The 24,253-nt window shown below is 46.6% G+C and overlaps 1 protein-coding gene across 7 annotated transcripts in view; it reads left to right on the forward strand.

Annotated features, from left to right (window-relative positions):
• Window positions 1-24,253, forward strand: part of SIPA1L3 (signal induced proliferation associated 1 like 3) — a 337,072-nt gene that overhangs the window by 93,730 nt on the left and 219,089 nt on the right. For 4 of the 7 annotated variants that reach the window (XM_066242143.1, XM_066242137.1, XM_066242142.1 and 1 more), the window contains exon 2: window positions 1,372-1,512. The exons of 1 other annotated variant lie outside the window; for it this stretch is intronic. The gene's annotated coding sequence lies outside the window, so the exon portion shown is untranslated. Of the gene's footprint in view, window positions 1-1,371; window positions 1,513-12,634; window positions 12,653-20,367; window positions 20,505-24,253 lie in introns of those variants that run through there. 2 more of the 7 variants (XM_066242139.1, XM_066242141.1) reach the window with 2 other exon arrangements.

The following is a 24,253-nucleotide window of genomic DNA, read 5'->3' on the forward strand; positions in this document are numbered from 1 at the left end:
CCATTATGTATACAGAGTATTTTCGCTGCCCTAAAAAAATTGTGCTCCACTTGTTCATCCCTCCTCTACCCTAACCCTGGCAACCACCAATCTTTTTACTGACTCCAAAGTTTTATCTTTTCAAGAATATTGAGCCGCCCTGGCCGGTTGGCTCAGCGGTAGAGCGTCGGCCTAGCGTGCGGAGGACCCGGGTTCGATTCCCGGCCAGGGCACACAGGAGAAGCGCCCATTTGCTTCTCCACCCCTCCGCCGCGCTTTCCTCTCTGTCTCTTTCTTCCCCTCCCGCAGCCAAGGCTCCATTGGAGCAAAGATGGCCCGGGCACTGGGGATGGCTCCTTGGCCGCTGCCCCAGGTGCTAGAGTGGCTCTGGTCGCAACATGGCGACGCCCAGGATGGGCAGAGCATCGCCCCCTGGTGGGCAGAGCGTCGCCCCATGGTGGGCGTGCCAGGTGGATCCCAGTCAGGCGCATGCGGGAGTCTGTCTGACTGTCTCTCCCTGTTTCCAGCTTCGGAAAAATGAAAAAAAAAAAAAAAAAGAATATTGAGCCAAACCAGGCTGTGGCACAATGGATAGAATGTTGATCTGGGACCCTGAGGACCCAGGCTCGAAACCCCGAGTTCGCTGGCTTGAGCACGGGTTCACCAGCTTGAGTGTGGGATTATAGATGACCCCATGGTCACTGTCATGAGCCCAAAAAGGTCGCTGGCTTGAGCAAGGGGTCATGAGCACGGCTGGAACCCCCCAGTTGGGGCACGTGTGAGAGAGCAATCAGTGAACAACTAAAGTGCTGCAACTATGAGTTGATGCCTCTCATCTCCATCCGGTCCTGTCTATCCCTTTCCCTCTCTTTCTCGCTCAAAAAAAAAAAAAAAAAAATTGAATGATATACTATGTTGCCTTTTCAGATTGGGTTCTTCAGTTAATAATATGCATTTAAGTTTCCACCATGTCTTAATAGCTCATTTCTTTCCATTGTCTGTATGCAACACAGTGTACCCATTCACCTACTAAATATCATCTTGGTTGCTTCCAGGTTTTGACGATTACAAATAAAGCCTCTGTAAACATCTATTTGCAGGTTTTTGTGTTGACACAGTATTTGACTCCTTAGGATACATACCAAGGATCCGGGATTGCTGGATCGTAGGATGAGTATGTTTAGATTTGTAAAAATTGTCGAGCTGTCTTACAAAGTGTCTGTACCATTTAAGATTCCCACCAGCAATTAATGAGAATTCCTGTTGCTCCACATGCTCACTAGCATTTGTTGTTGTCCTGTTCTGGGTATGGGACATTCTAATATGTAGGAGTCTGGTAGTATCTCATTAATGTTTTGTTTTTAATTTTTTTTTTCATTCATTTTTTTAAAGGGGAGAGAAAGAGAGAGAGAGAGAAGAGGGGAGGAGCAGGAAGCATCAACTCCCATATGTGCCTTGACCAGGCAAGCCCAGGGTTTCAGACCGGTGACCTCAGCATTCCAGGTCGACGCTTTATCCACTGCGCCACCACAGGTCAGGTTCATTAATGTTTTCATTTGTTTTCACTTTAATTGTGCATTGAGCTTTTCCTACACGCCTTGACCCTTAGGGCCATGCCAATGTCCCCTTGCTCAAGCCAGCGACCTTGGGCTTTTCATACCAGCAACACTTTGGGTCCAAACTGGCGAGCCTTGGGATCCTGTGGATGATCCTGTGCTCAGAGCCAATGACCTCTGGGTTTTGAATCAGGAGCCTCAACGTTTTATAGTTTTGCATTTTACATTTAGGTCTGTGATCCATTTTGAGTTAACTTTTATGAAAGGTGTAAGGTCTATATCCAGAATAATATTTTTTGCACGTAGTTGTTCACTTGTTCTATCACCATTTATTGCAACGATTGTCTTTGCTTCCTCAGTATTGCCTCTGTTCCTTTGTCAAGGAAAAGTTGACTATATTTATGTGGATTTATTTCTGGGCGCTTTAATCTGTTCCAGTAATCTGTTCACATATTCTTTCAGTAATACCATGGTTTTGATTACTGTAGCATTATTGTAAGTCTTGCAGTCAGGTGGGGTCAGTCCTCTGACTTTGTTGACCTTTCATATTGTGTTGACTGTTCTGGGGCTTTTACCTCTCAAAATAACTTGCTGAGTGTTTGATCGGGATTACCTTGAATATGTAGATCAAGTTGGGAAGAACTGATATTTTGACAATATTGAATCTTACTATTTATGAACATGGAATATCTCCATTTATTTAGTTCTTTGATAGCTGTCATCATAGTTTTATTCTTTTGCTCCTGTAACTCTTGTACATATTTTGTTAGATTTATAACTAAGTATTTCACTTTGGAGGGTGTTCATATACATGGTTTTGTGTTTTCAATTTCAAATTCCACTTGTTCATTGCTGGTGTTTAGGAAAGTGATTGACTTTTATAAACCTGTATCGTACAGTCTTACTATAAGTGCTTATTAGTTGCAGGAGTTTTTTGTTTTCAAGTCTTTAGGATTTTTTATATAGGGAATCATGTCATCTGTGAGCAAAGACAGCTTTATTTCTTTCTGTCCAATCAGCATACTTTATTTTTTTTCCCTGTCTTATTGCTTTAACTAGGACTGCCAATACAGTGTTATAGCAATTTTCAACTGGTGTGCTGCAAGAGGCACACTGGTGTGTTGCAAGAAATTTTAAAACATGTAATACCTGACTATTTAGTCAGGGGTACTGACCTCTTTTTCCCTTAGATTGTTAGATTAAAAAAAAATTTACAACAGTCAACAGAACAAGAGCAATCTGGTGTGAATGAATCAAAATCATATCTATTATTCTTTTGTTAGATTGGCAAAAATATTTTTTGGTGTGCCACAGAATTTTAGTTATTAGCTTATGTGTGCCATGAGATGAAAAAGGTTCAGAATTGCTCTGATGTTGAAAAGCAGTGGTGAGAAGGGACATCCTTGCTTGTTGCTGTTCTCAGAGAAAATTTCAAACTTTTCACCATTTACTGTGTTATAAAATCGCCTTTCCACTCAGTTCCCCAAGCCACACATTTGGAGTGCAGGGACCTCACATTCACTTCCTTAGCCCAATCATGACCTGACCATGATTGTTTTGTTTTTGTTTTTGCGTAAGAGGGACGGAGAGATAGGAAATGAGAGAGACAAGAAGCATCAACTGGTAGTTGCAGCACCTTAGTAGTTCATTGATTGCTTCTCATACATGCCTTGACTGGGGGTGCTCCAGCTGAGCCAGTGACCATGGGGTCATGTCAAGCTGGTGACCTTGGCGTTTTGAACCTGAGTCCTCAGCGTCCTAGGTCAATTCTTTATCTACTGTGCCACCGCCTGGTCAGGTTTTTAAAACATATCTAAATAAATGAGTGAATGAATGACTCGTGGTGGTATGAACAACTAAACGGAACTTAATTTCGCAATTATCTTCTTGATAATGTCATTATCAAGGTTAGAGAGGCAGCATAGGGTAGTGATTAAAGGAACACTCTGGAGCCACAGGTCAGGGTTCAAATCGAACTCTGCTACTTACTTCCTGGGTAACCTTACTCGGGGCAGAGCGCACCTCTCAAGACCTGTTTTATCATTTGTGAAGGGGGGGTAATAACAGGACCTACCCTGTGGGGTGGCTGTGAGGGTTAAATGAGTTGGAATTTTCAACTGTCTGGCACACAGGTACAAGTGTAGGAGTCAACTATTGCTCTTAGGTATTATGTGGTAGTTTTGACTTGAAGAGTAATTAATTGAGACTTTGCTTCAAGTGTGTAGAGATACAAGCTCAATTCCAGGGGAGAATAAATTTAACCCCTGAGCCTGAGAACCAGTGATTTCATTCAAAAATGGCTACTCAACACTGATGTGGAGTTTTAACATCAACCCCAATCAGTAAGCTTGTTTAGTATAGCTAGAATTAGAATTAGAACTTTTGGAGTTGTGAGAAACTTTGTGTTCTTTATAGGAGAAGTTAGAAAAAAGACACAGCCTGGCTGAATCTCCTCAGAACCATGAGTCACTTTCCCAGATATGCCCTGTTGTTGCAGTCTCAGGGAGCCCTGCCGGGAGACCTGGGCAGGGCGGGGCACGGCAGTGGCTAAGGTCCCTGCACTGTATTGGATCTTTAATAAAGTGCTAAAGTGTGACCTTGAGCAAGTGACAGGTGCTTTCCAAGCCTTGGCATCTATCTCTGTAAAGTGAAGAAAAGACAAGTTACTACATCAGAGGCTTATTAATGAGCTTTGAACTAGTAAAGCACCTTACACAGTTCTGGCACATAGTAAGTATACTATGTTAGCTGCATTATTATATTGTTGTCACGGTTGTGCTTTAAGTTGGTTTGAAATACAGCTGGACTGGGTACTCCACAAATATCTCTGGTGCACACAACTCTATAGCAAACAAGATCATGTCATCCTGGTGAACCCTCAAGAAGGTAATAGCCCTAGCTGGTAAAGTCAGTTGGTTAGAGTGTGGGCCCAAAACACCAGTGTTGCAGGTTCAGTCTCCAGTCAGGGCACTTAAGGACTTGTAGGCCCTAAGTTTCATCCAGGGCATTGTTTGGAGAGAAGGGTAGGGCTGTAGGGAGCTGACTTTGACATCCACAAAGAGGCATGAGGGGACCAGTGGCCTGGCCCCTGCCTTGTTCCTACCAGCCTTCTCAAGACCTTTACTCAGGGACCGCAGGTTGTTTAAGTAAGAGACCCTTCATTCCATGGCTGACTTCCCAGCCAAGACTGGTTTTCATTTTTTGTCCCAAAGGTGACCCAGCTGTGCTGTCACACGAAATCTTGATGCTCTACTCCCAAAGCCCACTTTATTCTTCTCCAGTGTAGACCAGCTGAGAGGTGCAGAAAGCAGCCCAGCCAAACCTAGCTGCTTCTTGGGGGTGTAAGGCAGTGGTCCCCAACCCCCGGGCCGTGGACCGGTACCGGTCCGTGGCCATTTGGTACTGGTCCGCAGAGAAAGAATAAATAACTTACATTACTTCCGTTATATTTATATTTAAGTCTGAACGATGTTTTATTTTTACAGAGACAGAGAGTGAGTCAGAGAGAGGGATAGACAGGGACAGACAGACAGGAACGGAGAGAGATGAGAAGCATCAATCATCAGTTTTTCATTGCGCGTCGCAACACCTTAGTTGTTCATTGATTGCTCTCCCATATGTGCCTTGACCGCGGGCCTTCAGCAGACCAAGTAACCCCTTGCTGGAGCCAGTGACCTTGGGTTCAAGCTGGTGGGCTTTTCCTCAAACCAGATGAGCCTGCACTCAAGCTGGTGACCACGGGGTCTCGAACCTGGGTCCTCCGCATCCCAGTCTGACGCTCTATCCACTGCGCCACCACCTGGTCAGGCACGATGTTTTATTTTTAAAAAATGATCAGATTCCCTCTGTTACATCTGTCTGAGACTCACTCTTGACGCTTGTCTCGGTCACGTGATACATTTATCCATCCCACCCTAAAGGCCGGTCCGTGAAAATATTTTCTGACATTAAACCGGTCCGTGGCCCAAAAAAGGTTGGGGACCACTGGTGTAAGGCATTACTGAGGTCTTCTTTTTGTGCTAGAGGTGAGGAGTGTATTAAAGCACCAGGGCTTGGTGGAATAGAGTAGCTGGGAGGACCCTGGACTCTGGGTTTAAGCTCTGGCTTCACCTCTTCTATTACGTTGGGCAAATAACTTACCTGTGTCTCCTTGCCTTGGCTTTCTCATCTGTAGAATGGGGATAATTGTTTCTGTGCTTGGAACAGTGCACACAGGAAGTGCTATTATTATCATCACCTTCCAATTTTAAGTCACAGTGAAATGAGTTTCTCTATTCTGTAGTTTTTGTCAACGGTTAAGACGGTTGGATTTGAATCCTGTTTCTCCATATCAGTCAGTTCTTGCCCAGAAGCTTGTGCTGGCAAACATCCAGGCCTCACGTGCCAAAAAGCAGCCTGCTTCTGGGGAACAGGTTATTCAGTGCCAAGAAGCTGAGAGTTGTTGGGATATTTGTTACCAGAGATTGGGGATTGTGTAGAGCCTGTGCAGTGTGGTAACTGCTCCTGCCTGCCAGGGAGAAAGAACTGCTTCTTCCAGCGTAGTGCTCAATCTGGCTCTCAGCCCGTGGCTGTGTGTGAGAATCAGGGGGGACTGTTAAAATCTGTTCAGGCTGTCCTCCCCAAAGGGATGAAGATTTTTTTTTTATATAATTTTATTTTTTTAATGGGATGACATCAATAAATCAGGATACACATATTCAAAGATAATATGTCCAGGTTATCTTGTCGTTCAATTATGTTGCATACCCATCACCCAAAGTCAGATTGTCCTCTGTCACCTTCTATCTATTATAGTTTTCTTTGTGTCCCTCCCCCTCCCCCTTTCCCTTTCCCTTTCCCTTTCCCTCTCCCCCCTCCCCCGGTAACCACCACACTCTTATCAATGTCTCTTAGTCTCACTTTTATGTCCCACCTACGTATGGAATAATGCAGTTCCTGGTTTTTTCTGATTTACTTATTTCACTTCGTATAATGTTATCAAGATCCCACCATTTTGCTGTAAATGATCCGATGTCATCATTTCTTATGGCTGAGTAGTATTCCATAGTGTATATGTGCCACATCTTCTTTGGGATGAAGATTTTTTAAAACTCCTGAATGGGCCACCAGGATTTCCAGTCACAGAATATGCCTGAGAACCACCTGTATCTTGTTAAAAATACAGATTCTGATTCATTGGTGGGGTTGGGGGGGAGCGAGGGTCTGCATTTCTGAGGACTCCCAGGTGAAACCTAAGCCAGGTGCTCAAGGGCCTAAAAGTCAGCTTCTCAGCCTGCAGAAGGTCAGACCCCCACACTCAACCCCAATCTGCACTTTTACCAAAGTCCTTGGTTGCTCACTGCCTTTTACAGCTTGAGAGGTTAAACCCAGTTTGTTTTAACCTAAACACTGTTGAACTTTGGGGCCATATCATTCTTGCAGGGTTGTCTTGTGCATTGTGGGATGTTTAGCAACATCCCTGGCCACTACCCATGAGATACCAGTAGCAGCTCCAAGACGTGACAGTTCAGAATATGTGCAAGGGTCCCATTGTGTAGGGGTGGAAAAAATCATCCCCAGCTGAGAGGCAATGGCCTAAAGCCCTTAAGTCTAGTCATGCCTGGGCCAGATGGGCCCACAGATGTCCAGGACCCGCAGCAGAGATCACAGCTACTTTATTTCTGGGTGGGTTCTTCTTACCCAGAATGGATTCTTTTAAGTCGGTACATCACTGCACTGCTTGTTGGAATGGCACATTCAGGCAGGGCTTTAAGTTTCTACCCACCAGTGGGAATGCTGAGACCTTACTGAGGTGGCTTGGGAGAGGAGAGGATTTGGGGTTCACTGCTGTGTTTGTTAATGTTGCTTGAGTGAGCCACCCACCTGGCCTTTTGTTTGCCTTGAAGTTGTCTGTTTGCATTAGTAGAGCTCTCATGTTTCCTTAGGGTTCTGTGTGGCAGGGCCAGGGAAACATCATCTCTGATGTATGCCCTGCAAAATTCTGGAGTGGAGTCTACTCTTGTTTCTCTCCCCTTTCCTGTCTGATTGTTGAACTGCCCTGGCATGTTTCTGCGGGTCATTTTATTTATATCATAAATTGATCTCTGACCAGGTGGACTAGATCACTAGATGCCTGGGGGCAGGGATACACCATCTTTTTTGGGTCTCTTGGCGTGACAGGTGGTAGGTGCTCTTGTTAAATAGATCCAAAAACCTCATTCATTCTTTCACTCACTGCTTATCTTTTGGGGGGGGCTGTAGGGAAAACAGCTGTGGTTAGGCTTGCTCCCCCAACTAACAAAAGAAACAGGCCTGTAGAGTTTACCCAAACAGATGTGGGTAGATTTGATTGTGGCTGGAGCAGAGAGGGAGAAGTTAGATGGCAGGTCTAATAGTCCTGTTAGAACTTTGGCTGCTCCGTAAGCTGAAACAGAACGTCCAACCGCTGAGAAAGCAGGGGAAATGAGTGGCCCTGGCAGCTGCCAAGAAAATGGCCGGTGTCCGCACCACGTGGTGGCACAATTACACATTGGAGGCAGCTGCCAAGAAAACGGTTGGTGCTTATGTTGCACGGCTGCAAGATTACATGTTGGAGGCAGCTAAGGGAGAGGAGGAGCCCCAAGACCTGTTGTTCAAGTTTGAATAGGAGGAAGGCCCAGGGACCCGGGCGGGGACCAGAGCCCCCATGTGGAATTGGCAATCCACTAGTCTTCTGATGTGCAGCAGTCTTGGCTCTGTAGCTGTAGGTGCTTCTGTAGCAGCTAAGAGAACTGTCAGGGTGGCCAGGCCTTGTGAGCTTGACCTCTGAGGGTTCTGGGTGGGGCTTGTGGCAATGGACAGAGTGCTTATGGAAAGGCACTGAGGTCTGTTACCAAAGAACTGTATGGCCTGTAGTGAAGCTTCACCTTGGATGATTTTCACAGACAGCTGGGCTGTCTATCGTGGACTGATCATTGAGCAGTATACTGGACTCTTGAAGCAAGGAAAGTGACAAAAGTGGTATAATGCCAGTGGCCAAGGCCAGGCAGGTTCACAATGGATTTGGACAGATGGTAGAGAAACTGCAGAGCTGGAAAGTGTTGGACCATTCCATTTAATAGAGTGTTACAATGGCAGATGAGCACACAGGCAGGGGAAACCGCCTCTCAGGCAAAGAAACAGCAAAATGGCCCTGCACAGTGGCGGGCAGGCAATCTGCCATCCACAGTCCCCCTGAGTGCAACTACCCATAGCCTTATATAGGCCACACACACGTGGCATAGCCACTCATCACGCACCTCTCAGGCAAAGTGCTTGCAGCTGATAAACCAGCGAGCAAGCGTAATACAGCTAGCTGCCCCACAAGTGGGGAACTGGCTCCCTTGCTGGAGGCACACGCTGCTTGTAGGCGGCACCTGAGTTTTTGTTTTTGTTGTTGTTGGGGAGAGAGAGAGAGAGAGAGAGAGAGAGAGAGGAGCGACAGGAAGAGAGAGAGATGAGAAGCATCTACTTGTAGTTGGAGCTCTTTATTTGTTCATTGATTTGTTTCTCATATGTGCCTTGACCAGGGGGCTTCAGCTGAGTCAGTGACCTCTTGCTCAAGCCAGCGACCTTGGGCTTCAGCCTGCAACTCTGGGGTGATGTCTATGATCCCATGCTCAAGCTGGTGAGCCTGTGCTCAAGGTGGTGACCTTGGGGTTTCAAAATTGGGTCCTCAGTGTCCCAGGGTGATGCTCTGTTCACTGCGCCACCACCTGGTCAGGCGGTACTCCAGATTTTTAACCAGCAATCTCAACGGGAGGGGCCAGTACCCAGATTCGCATCCATCCAGTTGCAGATATGCCCCAAGGACACTTTACTCAAACTGAGCTTTGGATAGCAGGGCAACGTGCTCCTGCCTGCCCCAACAGCCCTCCTTAAAGTCCAGCGGCTTCAGTGGACATGGGCCTGGACTGTACAGTCCCCCACCTATGATGGGTGGCCTTGTTGGCACCGTGGGTAGGGGGCTAGAGGTAGGCTTCCAGTTAACTCCCTGGGCTAATGGCACTTGGCCGCATCCTTTGAGTGCTCAGGGAAACATCATTGTGATGGGCATCTTTGATATTATTGTCATTTTTGGTATAGCTTGTGCCTTAGTAGTCTGCTGTAGTCTCTACTGTTTCTGTGAAATATAGATGTAATGTACCTCACTCCTTGCACAGGGACCATCATGGGAGATACCTGCCATGTAGATTGTGAGACAAGCAACCCTGATGGGGCGGAGTGTAGGGATAACAGCTGTGGTTAGGTTTGCTTGCTTGTTTTCCAGCTGCAAGCACTTTGTATGATTAGTGCTTGAGCACGTGGCAAAGAGCCGTGTGGGTACTTTCCCTCGGTGGCAGGTGTTGCCACTACGAGGGGCGGTGTTTCTGATTGCTCACCCACCACGATGAGGGACGGTTTTCCTGATCGTTGGTCTGCCACCGGGAGAAGCGCTTTCCCCTGCCTGTTTGCTTACCTGCCTCTGCAAGAATCCAATAAGTGGGAATGACCCAGGGACTTTCAGCTCCGCGGTTCTTCTGTGGTCTACCTGAATCCAGTGTGTACCTGTCCAGCCTCAACTACCGGCATTGCAGGGGCCTCTTGTGTGTTGTCATGTCTTGGGCATGTAAGACAAAGCAGCCAGTGTGCAGGGTAAAAATGAGTGCAGGGATCAGCAGACCTGGATCCCAGTGTTCCGACTTTAGGAGCGTTCCTCAGACTTGCTCAATATTACTGTTCATTCAGCACAGAGCTTGGTCAGTGTTGAGTCTTCTAGAAGCAGCAGGGTGTAGTTAACAGGTTAAGACGGTAGGCACCAACATTAGTCACCTATATTCAACTCTGGAAACATCATGTCTGAATGGGTAGGACCTTGCACAAGTGACTTAATACCTTCTGAGCATCAGTTTCCTCATCTGAGAAATGGGAATAGTACTGCCCTGTGAGGATCATGAGTTACTCTATATATGAAGTCCTTAAAATAGCACCTGGCACAGAGAAGGTCCTCAGTGCATGTTGGCTGGTATTACTGCTGTTACTATTAACCCATCCTAGAAGACAATGTAAGTAGGAAGTAGAAATCTGTTTCAGGGAACAGAGCCTTGATAGAGGAGTTTTGGGGAGACCTCAGCCTCTGGAGGCTTGTTCAGAGCTAGCATTTGAGCTTTTGTGTTTATGATGTGAGGTGACAGAATGTGCAAAGGAAGGGGATAGGAGTGTGCTGACTGGGAATAATGGGTTGTTGCCATAGGGACAGGTTTCCCAAGGTCAGATCATTCTGCTAGATAATTTGAGATGGTATATGAATAAACATTAAACATTTTAATAATTGTACTTTTGTTTTAATGCATAACAGGAAAAGAATTTCAGTAGCACATCAAGCCCAGTATTCCATGGCAGTTTATGCTTTGGGTGAGGCCAACGTTGGTATGTAAACCAAAATAAAAGTGTTTACAGCCTGACCAGACAGTGGCAGAGTGGATAGAGCATCAGCCTAGGATGCTGAGGACCCAGGTTTGAAACCCCAGATGAGTGTGGGCTCATACGGCTTGAGTGTGTGGGGTTGCAGGCTTGAGTGTAGGATAATAGACATGAGCTTCATGGTCACTGGCTTGAGCCCAAAGATCACTGGCTTGAAGCCCAAGGTCGCTGGTTTGATCAAGGGGTCACTGGCTCAGCTGGAGCTCTCTAGTCAAGGCACATATGAAAAAGTAATCAATGAACAACTAAGGTGCTGCAATGAAGAATTGATGCTTTACATCTCTCTCCTTTCCTGTCTGTCTCTGTCTGTCCATCTCTCACTTAAAAAAAAAAAAGTACAGTTCTGTTGTTTTTTTTTAAACTGCAAAGTAAGTAGTTGTACAGGAGGTCGAGGGTGTGGCAAAGACGGTGCCAGTGCATATAGATCCTGGCAGTCAGAACCTTTGGCACTAGGAGAAAGGGGTCCGAGCTGGGCTTTAATCTTGTTTTTCAGCCGTGGAAAAGCTGTGGCTCCCTTAGGATGTTATAGAGCTGTTGGGCCCTCTTTCCCTCTCTCCTCCTTGGCTTTTACGCCACTGAAGGTAGGTTGCAGCCACCTCAGAGTGGCACTTGACAGCTGTAGTTCCCTAGAGAAGTGACAGTGCAGGTGATGAAATGTACCAAGCATTGGCTGCTGGCACCTTCTCTGTCTGTGGTGGGATGTAGAAGCTGCGGTAGGGCTTTGAGCAGCTAATTGTGAAAATGGTAATAATCTTGAACCAACATAGAGTGAGTGCCAACAGTGTGCTAAGCACTTTGCATGCATAGTGGCATTGTACCATCACTCTGTGAGTCAGTCTGTCGGTCGAGACACAGTGGGCTGCAGGTAACAAGATGCCTGGTGAATCCTGGCTGAGCATTGGAGATGATTCATTCTCTCATTGTGAAGTGTGGAGGCAACAAGCTCCAGGTTGGTAGAGAGGCTCAGTGACACCCTTGAGAACTCAGTGCCTTCTGTCTTTCTATTTCCCAACCCTTAGTGTGCAGACATTTCACACTTGATGATGGTTGTTACATGGTCATAGTGGTGGCTGACCCCTCCTGATGATCATGTCATTATACACAGCATCCCAAACAGGAAGACAGAGCAGGGGAAAAGGCTGTCTGTTCCTGTGCCTTTTCTTTCTGAAGGGAATATGTTTCCATAAACACCCCTACCCCAGCAGACTTCTTTTTATCTCTCATTGTCCATAAAGGAGGCTGGGAAAGTAGAATGTCTGTACAGCAGGAGGCAGCAAGAGAAGGGTTGGGAATGACCTTAAGTTGCATAACCAAGTGCTACAGGTGGCACTATTACTACCCCTTCCAGAGACGATAAAAATCAAAGACCAGAGAGATGAGGAAATGGCTTGTCAGGATCCCAGAGAGTTTGCAGTAGCAGAGCAGGGATTTGAACCCCCATCTTTCCTCCTCCAGGGCCTGTGGTCTTAACCCTTGTGCAGTACTGCCTTCCCATGAGGGGACACCTAAACAGCCACAATGCAGGGTGTGGAGTGGTGAGCACCAAATGCTGTGGGAATACAGAGGAAAGAGAAATAATTCTGCTCAGGCACAGTCAGGGAGAGCGAACTGCAGAGAAGACAGGAGTGTGTAGAGAATCCTGGACTGGCGTTGGAAAGGTGAGCCGGAGTTCTTCCATGCCCCTCATATGCAGATTCCACATAGTAAGCATTCACCAGCATGGGGAGGGAGTGCCCAGTGGAATCCGGAGCAGTGGTCTCCCAAGTGGAAGACCCAGAACGCCACCTTGCTAGGACCTTGACTCAGTTCAGCCGTTGGCTGTGGCACCCAAGAGCTGTGTAGCCTTGGACAAGTGACGTTACCTCTCTGTGTCTTAATTGCCACATCTGTGCCAGAGAGAAAAAAATGCTTGGGATACTTCCAGGCACAGAGTAGACATCTCTAAATTATTTATTTATTTGTTTGATGAGTGCATGAATGAAAAAGGAGTAAGAAGATACACAGAGGTTGTTAAATCTTTTTGGATTTGTACCGCCCAGGAGGCCTTCCAGAAATGTATTACTTCATCAGTAGTAGCTGAGATGACCCATTTCCCTATTCATTTGTCAATAGTGGGTCTTTTCTTTTAGGAAAATACTCATTGTGATTTTGATCAGTAATGAAACCAGCCTAATATTATGGGTACATAAGAAAAGTCCATATTTTTCAGAGCTGCAAATTGTAACATGTAAAGGTGAAACGACATGATATTTGGGATTCACTTGAAATAATTCAGCAAGAAGGGAAAATGGGGTAAAGGAACAGATTAGAAATAGATGAAGTTTACATGGTAGAATCTTGATAATTACTGAATCTAGGTTTAAATACAGGGGAGTTGGCCCTGGCCGGTTGGCTCAGCGGTACAGCGTTGACCTGGTGTGCGGGGGACCCGGGTTCGATTCTCAGCCAGGGCACATAGGAGAAGCGCCCATTTGCTTCTCCACCCCCCCCCCTTCCTCTCTGTCTCTTTCTTCCCCTCCCGCAGCCAAGGCTCCATTGGAGCAAAGATGGCCGGGCGCTGGGGATGGCTCCTTGGCCTCTGCCCCAGGCGCTAGAGTGGCTCTGGTCCCGGCAGAGCGACACCCGGAGGGGCAGAGCATCGCCCCCTGGTGGGCAGAACTTCGCCCCTGTTGGGCGTGCCGGGTGGATCCCGGTCGGGCGCATGCGGGAGTCTGACTGTCTCTCCCTGTTTCCAGCTTCAGAAAAATACAAAAAAAAATAAAAAAAATAAAATAAATAAATACAGGGGAGTTTACTGTACCTTTCTTCATACTTTTTTAGAATGTTAACAAGAGCAACAGCAAACAGCCCCATTCACCATCCCAATACACACATAAACACACACGGAGCCTAAAACTGGAATAGCAGTGAAACATTACTGAGCTCCTGTCGCACCCAGGTGATGTTTGATAAATGACAGCCTTGCAGTCCTCAGTTTCATCAGCCCTCCTCTCTGTGGGGAGCTGCAAGGAGAGTAGATTGAAGACCCAGAGCAACTGTGTCTCATTTCCTTCCCTGCGCTGGGCACTCAGCAGCCTTTTCCTGAAGTGGAGGTTTTCCCTTCCTACCCTGTAGGGGAGACAAACTCTCTATTGATCAGTTCCTGGGGAGCCCCCCCCCCATGGTTTTGCCCTGGGGAGGAGGAGAGAGTCACATGTGATGATGGCTGATCCCCCACACTGACTGAATATTGACTCCAACCCCCACTAATCCTGTAAACACACAAAAGAAGTTCCTGTCAAACAGCTGGCAACCCTTTCTGCAGATTCACGTGTAAACAGGTAGTGGCCTGTGAGTTTTCCAGTCTGTTCTCTATCCCACTTCATGGTGAAGTTAGGTAGGGGCCTTCACATTACATCTGGAGCTGGGTGTGGTCTCACTCAGTGAAAGGCATTCCACCCAGGAACTGACCCCTGGCCCCTCCAGGCAGGTCATCCATTGAGAATGTTTCTTAGGCAGCCCGGTGGGAGACCCACGTGTTCATGTGGTCAGCTGTAGCTTCCGGCTGTCTCACTTCTACTGAATTCCAGCAACTTCTCATTTCCCTTAGGAAATAAATTGAGTCTGGAGAGGATGTGAATAATCATGATAAACTTGGCAGTAGGGACATCATGAACCTAGCCCTGAAGCTCAGAGTTGGTGTCACTGTTGCCAGGGTCTTAAGCATTGTGGACCAGGGGAAAGAGGGTACTTGGGGCCACATGCCCTGGGTTCAAGTCCCAGCACCACCACTTAACAGCCATGTGACCTTGGGAAAGTTGCTTAACCTCTCTGCCTCAGTTTTCTTATTTGTAAAATGATGGTAGGATTGAAAAAGAAAATTAAATACTTAAATTAAAATGTTTAAAACAATCTCTTCTGGCAGTGGAATAAAGTGTCGACCTGGAACACTGAGGTTGCCGGTTCGAAACCTTGAGCTTGCCTAGTCAAGGCACATATGGGAGTTGATGCTTCTTGCTCCTCCCCCTTCTCTCTCTCTCTCTCTCTCTCTCTCTTTCTCTTTCTCTCCAATCAATAAATAAAATATTTTTAAAAAACCAATCTCTTCTGTAGTAGTCGCTCAATTAATACTGGCCATGCAGTTATTATATCCTGTTCTGATGGTCAGGCACAGTAGGATTGAAGACCTGTGGTGTATAATAGCCATCTGATGGAAGCAAAAATTGGAAGAGAGGAAGAAGGAAGCCTTCTTCCCCAAGTCTGTAGTTTGGAGAAATCAGCTTAATTTTGCAATTTAAAAATAATTTTCACTTTAAAATTTAAATATTTAAAATTTAGTTATTTAATATCTCCTAGAAATGCACAAGTGAAAGACTTTAAAGGAGGACAGTCTCTCTCCTTTTCTGTTTACATGCATTTCTCACACTAGGAAAAAAGACTGAGAAGGAAGGGAACCAAACTCTTTATAGAGGTTATCCTTTGGTGGGGAGACGCGGGGAACTCTGTGTTCTTCTTTGCACATTTCTTTATTTTCCACAGTTTTACATGTGTATATAAGCATGTACCTATTTCGTAAAATATTTGAAAAGGCAAGAAATCACGGGAGCTGTGGCTTCTGGGGCAGCTGGGTGGAAATCACTCAGAGCGCAGCCATCTGTTTAATACTCATATGTCCCAGCAGGCTGTTTCCATCCTTCCTTGCTAAGGTATAGTTCAGCCCTGTACAATTTCTACTCAGAAAGTTCTTGAAATCAAAGCTGATTCCTCAACACCCATCACTCCATATGCACAGCCTTGCTCTCAGTATTCACTTTTCCTCCCACCCTTCTCTTGAGATGAAAGAACTTCCTTTATCTCTGGCCCTGACCTTGAGGAGGGGCCCTAGGTTTTAGATGGACAACAGTAGTAAGTGCCCTGTGCTGTCACTTAGCTCACTGCCTATCCATATGGGTGCGTACATGTTAGCTGAAGTTATGAATAACAATAAAATTGGGAACAGAACAGTTAATTTATTTATTCAATAAACATTAGCTGAAGGGTTGGCCTGGCCTGTGGTGGCGCAGTAGATAGAGCATTGACCTGGAACGCTGAGGTCGCCAGGGTGAAACCCCAGGTCGGCCCAGTCAAGGCACAGATGACAAGCAACTAGCAAGCAGTGAACAGCTAGAATGAAGCAACTGTTAGTTAATACTTCTTATTCTTTATCCCCTACCTCTCTCTGTAAAATCAACAAATAAAAATCTTTAAATTAAAAAAGAAAAAGAAAAGGCCTAATAAAAGGCCTATTCTGGGGCAGGTCCCAGTTAGCAAAGCAGACACAGACTGTCCTTGGAACCCACAGGCAGAAGGAGAGGACACAGGGAACAGGGTCCCAAGGATAGGTCCTGTGTTCTGAATGTTCAGAAGAAGGACTTTTTGAGCTACAGAACAGAGCCTTCCCAGAGGTTCCCCAAGGAAATCAAGTTAAGTAATCCATTCCAGGTGTATATGGAAAAAATGAATTTGGTGTATATCTCTAGATAAGCTTTGATTCTCAATGTTTCCAGCTGTGGGCAGGGATCTCCAGATGGACGTTGTTATGGAAGCATCTTCCAGTTCTCACTTCCTGGCTGAGTTTATTTCCTAGATGCCCACGCCTGGGCCAGTTCCCAGTTGTAAATAGGGACATGTGTTCCTGGACTGCTGTCTGAGGCCAGCCTTATCCTGCAGGTCCCTCCACGCTGCCCTCCAGCCACCTAGTCTGCGTTCAGCTTCTTCAGCATGCTGTTTGTTCCCTATCCTAGACTGCTCCTTCTCCCTGTCATCCCTCCCTCACCCCCCCCCCCCTGTTTTGGCCTGCCTATGCTGGCTCCTCTTTAGATCTCTCCTTAACCATTTAACATCTACTGAAACACCACATTCTTCACTAACTGCTCAGCTTTCAAATTCAAGGTCTGTCATCTTTTGTGATGTCAGCTCCATAAAGGCAGGGACCAAGTTTGTTTTGTTAAAGGTATAACTTCGTCTACCAAATATGTGCTTTACTAACCTTTGCTGAGGAAATGAATGGAATGATAGTAGTAATAGAATAAAAATAGTAGCTGTCTTTTGAGGGAATACTTGACAATAGATATGGTACTAAGCACTTTTACATACAAAACCCTGAAATGACTACTACCATTTAACACAATGTAATAAGGTTGACATAATTTATTGAGCACTTGAATGCCAGCCATTCTTCTAAGTCCCTTACCTGCTGTCACCTTATTGCATCTGCAACAGCCCTCTGAGGCTAATGTCATTGTCCAAACATCGCGGTTAAGGAAAATGGTATATGGAGAACGCAGTGACAGGATGTTGGGCTCCCGTCCTTTGGTAGTCTAGGTTCTGGGGAGGAGAAGAGAGGGGTCCTGACGAGAGGTAGGAGGGCTTGAAACACTGGAATGAGAGACTTTCTAGGGAGACAGTACTTTCCGCAGGTGGTACCTAGAGGAGTAGGAAATGACTCTGAGACATGTAAAAAGATACTCCCAACATCGTACAATAATAAGAAAATGCAATTAAAATTATGCTGAGAGAATGGTTTTCACCTCTCAGAAGGACCACAAGCAAAGGGGAGCACATGCTACAGCAGGGATGTGGGGAAGCAGGTGGGAGGGACAATGGGACCGTCACTGTGGACAGGGCTTTGGCAGTATCTGTCAGTGTGAACCTTGAACACCCCTTCCTTTGCCCCTGAAGTTCAACTTCTGGGAGTTTTTGCCTATAGATGTTCCCAAGTGTGAGAAGTTATCTATGTCCCGATGGGCTCATTGGAACACTGTCAGCAAAAGGTGGGAACTACCCTGTGTGCCTATTAATAGGAACTGGATGAGTCAGACAGGTTGTCTGTACAATGGAACATTGTATAGTGACAAAGGGGCAATAAGATCCTGGTAGGAGCGCCTTCCATGTCTGTGGTACGCTGCCAAGTATGGAAAAGAAAAGAAAAAGGAACACCTTCTGTTAATACTTCGTGGGCACAGAGGGTGTGTTGGAATCTGTGGGGGCAGATGCCAGTCCCAGGTGGCCCAGGAGCATTCTTAGCTATCGAACTAGATCACCTTAGATCTCCGTAGCAAGTGCTGTGTTCTTGGCTACGTGCATGTGTGTATATTGTAGATACAGACATATCCAAAATTACATATTTATATGTTTGTGCATATATATAAATATAATTTTACTACTTTATTTAGGTCTCTGTTTGCATGGCTGAGACACCACCTCAGAGAGACCTTCCTGAGTACCCTGTCTGAAATGGCCCTCCCTGTCACTTCATGTTTCCTGCTTTTTTTTTCTTTATAGCACTTGTCATCATATGATGTTCTATGTCTGTTTTTTATGGCATCCTCCTTAGCACATGACCTCTGAGAGCAGAGATACACTGTCTGATCCATAGTTGTTGCTTAATAAGTATGTGAATATTATCTCCCATGTTCCAGATGTGGACCTAAGGCCTCAGAGGCTTTACCCTCCCTGCATGAAGCAAATTGAAGGGCCCACTGCTATCCCCCCCCCTTTTTTTTAAATTTTTTTATTTATTTACTTATTTATTCATTTTAGAGAGGAGAGGGAGAGACAGAGAGAGAGAAGGGGGGGAGGAGCTGGAAGCATCAACTCCCATATGTGCCTTGACCAGGCAAGCCCAGGGTTTCGAACCGGCGACCTCAGCATTTCCAGGTCGACGCTTTATTCACTGCGCCACCACAGGTCAGGCCATATCCCCCCCTTTTTTTAAGAGAGAGAGAGAGAGATGGGAACAGACAGGAAGGGAGAGATAAGAATCATCAACTCATAGTTGTGACACTTTATTGTTCACTGATTGCTTTCTCATACATGCCTTGACCTGGGGGCTCCAGCTGAGCCAGTGACCCCTTGCTCAAGCCAGTGACTTTGGGCTCAAGCCAGTGATCATGGGATCATACCTATGATCCCACACTCGAGCTCGGGACCCTGCGCTCAAGCCTGATGAGCCTGTGCTCAAACCAGCAACCTTTGGGTTTCAAACCCGGGTCCTCAGCGTCCCAGGTCTATGTTCTATCCCCTGTGCCACCACCTGGTCAGGTCCCCACTGCTATTCTTAAGAGAGGAAGAGCAAGAGAGATTTCCCCAGACTGATTTTTATGCTGTTCAAATTCTCCCTTTCTCACATTTTCTTGAGAGAGATGGATACAGGCTGGGTTCTCTTCTGTGGGGGCCTCTGCCTGTAAAAGACTTAGACATGTGTTCATACCATGCACATTTGATGCTAATTCCTGAATGTAATCAGCTCTGAAAACAGTATTTGCAGCTCTCTGAAGTCCCTTTCCTAGTCTCTCCCAGTCACTGTCTTGGCATCTCATACCTGACTTTGAACTTTATGTAAATGGAGTCATACTTTATGTCAGGGGTCTCAAACTCAACTCAGCATGTGGGCCGCAGAGCAAGATCACAGCCGTTCGGTGGGCTGCACTAGGTCTACAAAAGGCAACTGTTACACAACACTTTTCTCACTGCAGTTGAAAACAAAAAAAAATCAGTACAAAATTGTTCAGCGGGCCACGGCCCGTGAGCCGCGAGTTTGAGACCCCTGGGTATGTAAATGTCCCTTTGTGTCTGGCCTTTTTGTTCAACATTATGTTCCACTCCTTGTATTTATGCCTACTCACTACTGTACACAGTCACAGGGGACCTTGAGAATAGCTAGGGCAAAGTATTCAAAGGCCCTGGGGTAGGAATATGCTTGGAGGGGAAAGACCAGTGGGGCGGGAGCATCAGGGCAGTGGGTAAAGTGGAAGGAGATGGGATTTGAGAGGTGTGAAATTTTAAACAGGAGAGCAATCTGGTGTGATCCCTGTTTGATTCAATCCCTCTGGCTGTGTGTGGAGAATAGAACCTAGGAAGGGAAGAGTGGACTTGGGGAGAGGAGACCAGTGGGTGATCTGATGGAGTTGTCCAGGAGAATGATAATGGGGGAGCTGGGCCTCTGAAGAAACGGAAAGGAAATGCAATCAGTGTAGTTTGGAGGTAGTGGCAACAGAACTTGCTGATGGACTTGGATGATAGGGTATGAGAAACATAAAGGATTCCATTGTGTCTCTATATCACAATTTGTCAGCTCATCCCTGCAGGCGGACACTCACGTTGTCTCCCTTTTGCCCCATTCCCAGAGGCTGGGCACACATCTTTGCTGAGCTTAGTCTTGAAGGATCAACAGATAGGGCATTCCAGGTAGAGGAAACCACTCAAGGCTAAGGCTGGGGCTTCCCCTGCATCCAGCTCAGGTTGAAGCAGGGGCTGCGGAAATGGGTAGCACATGACCTCAGTCCACCATCTGGTCAGCATGGAAGTTTTGACCTGCACCATTTCCAACCTGGGCCCATTCCCCCCTCCTTAGGCAACCCACTCCCTGGAGGTCACCAGATTGATGCTGAATTTAGTGCGGACACCCCATCAGCATAGCGTACTACAGCTGGGAACTCCTGGGCTCGAGCCATCCTCCTGCCTCAGCCTCCCAAGTAGCTGGGACTACAGGTACGTGCCACCGCACCCGGCTCAATCCACCATCTGAATTGTATGACCTTGCTGCTAGTTTTGAGATGGCTCATGTTCTCCCATCCCCCACCTTCCACCAGCTGATTCCTCATCTGGCCCTGTTTAGTTCCCTCCCCTCTGCAGGTTGGTTAGTCCGGAGCTTCAGCCAGAGTGGCAGTGGCAGTGGCAGGCGTGTTATGTTGGAGCTGCTGCTGCACCCAGGGCCATTGTTATCTGTGCGCTATGTCAGCTTTGTTTTCCTGTCACAGGAGTCACAGTAGGGTTGAAAAGCAGCGGCTGGAGAGGCCTTTGGTTCTGGGCCAGGCATAGAGGATGACTGGCCTAGAGGAAGTGAATGAGAAAGCCTCTTGTTTGTATGAGCCTGATTCTTTCGTGTTCTTTGTCCCCTGGTTCCCTGTTTCTCATCTCGGAGTTCCTGACAGGTCAAGTCCCAGGGACAGCAGCTGCTGCTGCAGGCCTCCTTGGCCCTTTCTGAGAAGCTTTAAGGCATTCGGAGGATTCTGGGCCACTCACCTAATGAGAAAAGGTCATCCAGCCTGAGGTTAAAACAGGGTGTCCTGGAAGCATGTGAGGAGAGAGAGGTCCTGCCCTGATCTCTTTCTGCCATCTGCGCCCTTAGGTCCCTAAGAACACCTGGCTCCCACCCTGACTTGGGTTTCTCTGTTGTGCTGCTAAGAGGTCCGACCAGGCTGACTTGTCGAATCTAGCAAATCTGCGAGTTCCCTTCCACCTGCCCAAGGGCTATAGAATAGAAGGAATTGTGGATTACAAGCAGGTAAAATTTGACATGTTTCAGCTCGCACCAGGTCAAAAAAAGAAAGAAAAGAGAAAGGGGTGGAGGAAGGACGGCCTTGCAGGAGAAAAAGGTAGGGCATTAAAGAGTTCAACTAAATACTCTCCCGAGTTGCTGGAGGACATGTGAATCATTGCAACCTTTTTAGAGGACAAGCTGGAAAAGTTATTTATTTAGTTTTGAATGAGCAGTGTATGGACGTGATAAAACATTCAAATGGCACAAAGAAAGATAAATGGTGAAAAGTAAGTCTCCCTGCCTGTTGTCATTCAGCTCCCTTCCCGTGTGGGCACGCTCGTCAGGTGTGTTGTTCCAGAGAAAGTTGTATTACATGTTATACATGCAGTTCTATACATTGATGTTGGAAACCATTCTATAATTATAGAATATTCCCTAAACAGTCTTTGATGTAGCACTGCCACTCCTGAGACTCTACCCTGCATAAAAAATGGCCCCAGTACAAAAGGACATTTATTGTAGCATTGTGTGCAGCACAAAAACCAGACCCTGAAAATAAAATGTGTGCCCACTTTTCAGGGAATGGTGGAGTAAAGTACGGCAGTAGGTAAGAGTACTGCTGGCTGATTAGGAGGCATTTCTGTGCTGTATTTAAGGAAAAGGACGATTCGGAGAAGTAAATGTGATATGATCCCGTTTATATAAAATACAGTGATGAAAATCTGTGTGCCTATATTGTGATGGGTAGCCATGGAATGGGCATCCCGCAGTGATGAAAGTCTGTGTGCCTATATTGTGATGGGTAGCCATGGAATGGCATCCCGCTCTCTTCCACATTACATGGTCTACTTAGTCCAGCATTCTGTCAGGGAGACTGCAGTATCATCAGTTTGGGTTGAGACACATTTTACACGTTGGTCAATATTAGAGGCCTACTTGGGAGGGTTCTCTACCCCACAGGAGGAGAATCCATGGCCTTGGTGTTGGTAAGTGCTCAACTGAACCTCTGTCAAACTAGGAGAGGCCAGCGTGGTACCAGGTGCTGTGGCTGCTGTCTGGTAGAATGAAATAAGTGGAGTTCAGTCAGTTGTGTGAAGCATGGAGTGCCACCCAGTCCTCCCCTCATGAAAAGGGCATGGAGGAATTACAGAAACACTTAAGTCAAGGTGGGGCAAGTAACACAGGCAACAACTTATCTAGCGTCCACCCCAAGCCCAGCACACGCAGCCACTCAGTGGAACGCTTCTCACACCCAACTCGTAAAATGGCTGAGCCCTATCACCGGGGATGGTGGACCTGGAAGGAAGGCTCTGGGTGGGCACGCCCCCACAGGACCGTTGCATGGAACAAATCCCAGGGCACCACTTGCGCTTGGTCTGTGACTGTGGTGGCCGTTTCCTGGTGTCTCCTGGTGCCAGGATAAGGATTGCAGTCTTTCAGGATTTTGGCATTCCTCTCATAATGGTTCTGGCTGTCGGTGGGTTGGAGCTCATGACCCCTTTGGGGTCATAACTTGTTTTTTGCTGGGCTTCAGTTGTGGTAGATGTTCTTGAAGGGAGAGGCATAGAGTCAAATTGACACCCCACCCCCAACTAGGCCACTTTTATTCATAGTGCTCTCCCCACTCTGATCTATCCCGTATTCCTCCCACTCCCACCAAAAAGAAAGATGACACTTCCTGTCTCTGGAGTAGCATCTCTTCCTCTCTCTCCTCTCCTATGGGCTGTTCATCAGAAGTGAAAGCTCACTTCTCACTGGCTTATCTATTCCTCTGACCCCCTCAGAGAAAGGGGGACCTGGCTGTTACTGATTCAGCAGCTGTCTTTTGCTTAGGGGTTGTATATGTATATGTATATGTATATGTGTGTATGTATACACACACACATACACACACACACACACACACACACACACCTATATAAATAATTCTCAGGTTTCTGGTTTGAGCAGATGGGTAGTTGATAGTATCTAGAGGACCACTATCTACCAGTGGATGGTAGAGAAACAGGTAGAAGTAAGGATATAATATTTATATATGGATATATGTGTGTATGTAACTGTGTGTGTGTGTTGAGAATTGACATCTTTTTGAATATACAAAATGTTCTCTACCAAAAAAAAATGAGCAGTGACTTTGTTCATTTATTCAATTCATTTGACAGGCATTTGGTGAACTGCTCTTACTGTGCTGTGTACTATTTGAGTCTAGCAGAAAACCACTTTGGAAAAACTCACGAGACTATGTGAAGATCGTTCTTGAATCTCCTTCTGCCTCAGCCCTCACCCTCTTGGCCAGCCCATCAGCCTGTTTGTCCTCGATCTGAAACAGATCTCATCTGCCTCTTCCTTTCCATTTTGCTGCCCTCACCCTGGTCCAGCCGCCACTCTCCTTGGATATAACAGCCACCACCTCTCTGTTCTTCCTGCTTCTTTTGAACCTTCTGCATCCCTCCCCCCCACAATAATCTCTGTGCGGCAGCCAGAAGAATCTTTCAAAGATGTAAATCAGGCCCTGGCCGGTTGGCTCAGTAGTAGAGCGTCAGCCCGGTGTGTGGAAGTCCCAGGTTCGATTCCCAGCCAGAGCACACAGGAGAAGTGCCCATCTGCTTCTCCACCCTTCCCCCTCTCCTTTCTCTCTGTCTCTCTCTTCCCCTCCCACAGCCAAGGCTCCATTGGAGCAAAGCTGACCCGGGTGCTGAGGATGGCTCTGTGGCCTCCACCTCAGGCACTAGGATGGCTCTGGTTGCAGCGGAACAACACCCCCTGGTGGGCATGCCGGGTGGATCCCGGTCGGGCACATGTGGGAGTCTGTCTGCTGTCCCCCCTTCTCACTTTGGAAAAGTACCAAAAAAAATAAAAAATAAAATAAATAAATCAGAATGCATCATTCTGCTTCCCATCATACTTAGAATAAAAAGCACGTGACCTGCCATGACTCATACAGCCCCTGTGAGCTCTGCCACGTCTCCGAGCATGC

Source organism: Saccopteryx bilineata, chromosome 9 (genome assembly GCF_036850765.1).
Source record: "Saccopteryx bilineata isolate mSacBil1 chromosome 9, mSacBil1_pri_phased_curated, whole genome shotgun sequence".
Lineage (NCBI taxonomy): Eukaryota > Metazoa > Chordata > Mammalia > Chiroptera > Emballonuridae > Saccopteryx > Saccopteryx bilineata.